The following is a 3668-nucleotide window of genomic DNA, read 5'->3' on the forward strand; positions in this document are numbered from 1 at the left end:
TATTTGGAAGTGGATATGGGTCTTTAGGATATGCCTTGTTCAAGTTGGTGTAATCGACACACATCCTCCACTTGCCGTTTTGCTTCTTGACTAGCACCACATTTTCCAGCCACACCGGATATTTGACCTCTTTGATGAAGCCGGCTTCTAGGAGGGCTTGTACTTGTTCTTCCACCACTTGGGCCCATTCAGGTCCGAGCTTCTGTCTTCTTTGCTGAACAGGTCACGACTCGGGGTATACTGACAGTTTATGCGACATGAGTTCGGGGTCTATTCCTGACATGTCAGAGGCTTTCCAGGCGAAGAGGTCAGAATTCTCTTGTAGGAGCCTTATAAGCTTCTGCTTCAAATCCTCTTTCAGGTTGGCTCCTATGTTGGTATTTTTTTCTTCCTCTTGTCTGACCTGCACCTCTTCAGTCTTTCTCCCAGGTTGTGGTCGTAACTCTTCTTTAGCTCGGATTCCCCCAAGCTCAATTGTGTGAACCTCCTTGCCTTTTCCTCTCAGGTTTAGGCTTTCATTGTAGCATTTTCTTGCCAATTTCTGATCTCCCCTAATGGTTGCGATTCCCTCTGGCGTTGGGAATTTCATGCAAAGATGGGAGTGTGGATACCACTACTCTGAGCCAATTTAGGGTTGTTTTGCCTATTAAAGCATTATAGGCCGAACCCATATCAACGACTATGAAGTCGATGCTCAGAGTCTTGGATTTCATCTCCTTTCTGAAGGTTGTGTGTAGGGGTATGAATCCTAGTGACTTCATTGGAGTATCACCCAGCCCATATAGGGTATCAGGGTAAGCTATTAATTCCTTTTCATCCAACCCCAACTTATCAAATGCTGGTTTGAAGAGGATGTCGGCTGAGCTCCCCTGATCCACTAGGGTTCTATGCAGATGGGCATTGGCAAGGATCATAGTGATCACTACCGGATCATTATGTCCGAGAACTAGCCCATTTTCTTTAGTGAAAGAGATAGTTGGAAGGTCAGGAATTTCGCTTTCGACCTGGTAGACTTCCTTCAAATGCCTTTTGCGAGATGACTTTGTGAGGCCACCACCCACAAATTCTCCCGAGATCATATGTATATGTCTTTCCGGGATCTGTGATGGTGGATCTCTTCGGTCCTCATCATCTCGCTTTCTCTTACTGTGATGGTCCGACCTTTCCATGAGATATTTGTTAAGCCAACCTTCTATGGCCAGCTTTTCTATCACATTTTTCATGTCGTAACAATAATTTATTGAGTGACCATACAGTTTATTGTACTCACAGTAGTTGCTACGACTTCCCCCTTTTTTGTTTTTGATGGGTCTAGGGAGAGGTAGCCTTTCAGTATGACAAATTTTCCTGTAGACATAGACTAGGAAAACTCGTAGAGGAGTATAAGAGTGATATCTCATGGGCCTTTCAGGCCCGACTTTTTCCTTTCTCTTGGGTTCCCTCTCTTTTTCTTTTGAAGAGTGAGACTGCCCAGGTCGCCAGCTCGGCTCCCTTGGCCTGGTGTTTTCTTCCATGTTGATGTAACTCTTTCTTGTACATCACTCAAAGAAGTCGGATGCCTTTTCGATATGGGCTGGGAGAAAGGTCCTTCTCGAAATCCATTTACTAAGCCCATGATTACTGCCTCTGTGGGTAGGTCTTGGATTTCTAAGCATGCTTTATTGAACCTTTCCATGTAGTCCTGCAAAGGTTCTCTGGCCTCCTGCTTTACTCCCAAGAGACTTGGTGCATGCTTGACTTTATCCTTTTGGATAGAGATCGCATAAGGAACTTACACGAGAGGTCGTCGAAGCTGATGACCGACCTTGGGGGGAGGCTATCGAACCACTTCATCGCTGCTTTTGTCAAGGTCGTCGGAAAGGCCTTACAGCGAGTAGCATCAGTGGCATCGGCTAGGTACATCCGACTTTTGAAGTTGCTCAAGTGATGCTTTGGATCGGTGGTCCCGTCATATAAGTCCATATCAAGGCTTTTGAAGTTCCTTGGCACCTTCGCCCTCATTATGTCCTCACTGAAGGGATCTTTCCCTCCTAAGGGAGAGTCTTCTCGGTCGCTACGAGAGCTCCTGCCTCGAAGAGCAGACTCTAATCTTGAGAGCTTTTCTTCAAGCTCTTTCCGTCGTTCGACCTCTCTTTTCAAGCTCCTTTTCGCTTCTCGCTACCGTTCTAATTCTTGCTCCAGCTGTTCCAGTCGTCTCTAGTGGCCATGGAACAATCCCATAAAGTCAGTTGCATGGGGTTGTCCTTCTTTGCCTGATTCGTGCCCCTCGGATGAGTTTTCCTTCGGGTCCTTCACCCCTGAGGTGCCTTCTCTGTGCTGGTTAGTCACCCCTTGGTGAGTGACTATATCTCTGTCGTTGTTACCAGCGTCCTGATTCTCTTGCTCAGAATCAGACGTTGTGTTTTCATCCTCGTTCAAATCGTCCGCCATCATTGGTTGATCTCTCCGGTCCCCAGTAATGGTGCCAATGTTACGTAGGTAACCTGAGATTGGTGGATTGGGCTTTGGAGATTGGCCCAAGCGGTAAAAGGAGGTGGTCTCTAACTTGCGTGTGTGAAGGAATGGGGGTGGTACTTGAAAAGACACTCTGATGCCTAAATCAGCAAAGGGTTTTAGCAGGTTTAGAGAGTATTAGAACTTAGAGATACCTGAAGGGTGTTAGTACATTTGTAGTGGTGAACCAATAACCACCATTGGAGTAGTTCCACCTTTTAAGGTGGATAACCGTTCCTTTATCTTAGAGAAGTTGAGATATGCCTCCTGAAAGTGGATTGAGAGATTTTAGGCACAGCTACTTATTTAAATAAGGGTTATCTACCTACTATCCTTTGATCCCGACTTTCTTAAAGTGGAGTCTGTGTTGGATCCAACCTCTTCTAAGGAGGTCGGTAGGTAGCGGAAGCCAATCTTTGGATTGGGCCTTTTTGGTTTATTTGGACCTAGGTCCCAATGTTGGAGCAGGTATGACAACAATATTATTATTTATGAAGTATGTATATATAACATTAACATAGTTTTAATTAAGTATATGGCTGTTGCTAATTATAATTGGAAATTTCATTTTTTATTTATATACATATATGCATATGCATAAATTAATTTATATAACTATGAACAACATTGCTTTTATCATGATCGAGTTGTATGATGGTTTAAAGTTTGACATCTACAAGTATTTTCCAACATATTTCAAGTTGAAATAAATTGCATAATTAAATGTCTAAAATACTGAATTTCATTTCAATTTATACTATCGACTCTAATTATTTTTTCACATTTGAAGGTTTTTTCTTTATCTTTTATCTACCGACATAATGTGGAGCCTCATTCAAGTTAGTTGAAAGCAGATATAATACAATAGTGTTAATTGTATTTGTCGAACTTGGAAGGTTATGGAAACGTTGGTGTTTGTCATGCTACCTACATTGAGGTCCGTAGGAGCTGAAAGTAGTGGATAGATTGCGCTAAATCAGGCTGGGTTTTCTGTTTTCTGAATACAGGGGCATGGCGACTAGTAGGTTGATGGAATTTTTTTTTTTCAGGATAATGAGAAGCCGAGGGCAATGGAACACCCTTTTTATTGAGAAGAAAGAAGGTACAAGATATGAGACTGAGAGAGACTTTTTTGTACGCATAGAAGAAAAGGGCAAGGGAACAATAACAAACCT

The sequence above is a fragment of the Arachis duranensis genome, chromosome 4, assembly GCF_000817695.3.
Source record: "Arachis duranensis cultivar V14167 chromosome 4, aradu.V14167.gnm2.J7QH, whole genome shotgun sequence".
Lineage (NCBI taxonomy): Eukaryota > Viridiplantae > Streptophyta > Magnoliopsida > Fabales > Fabaceae > Arachis > Arachis duranensis.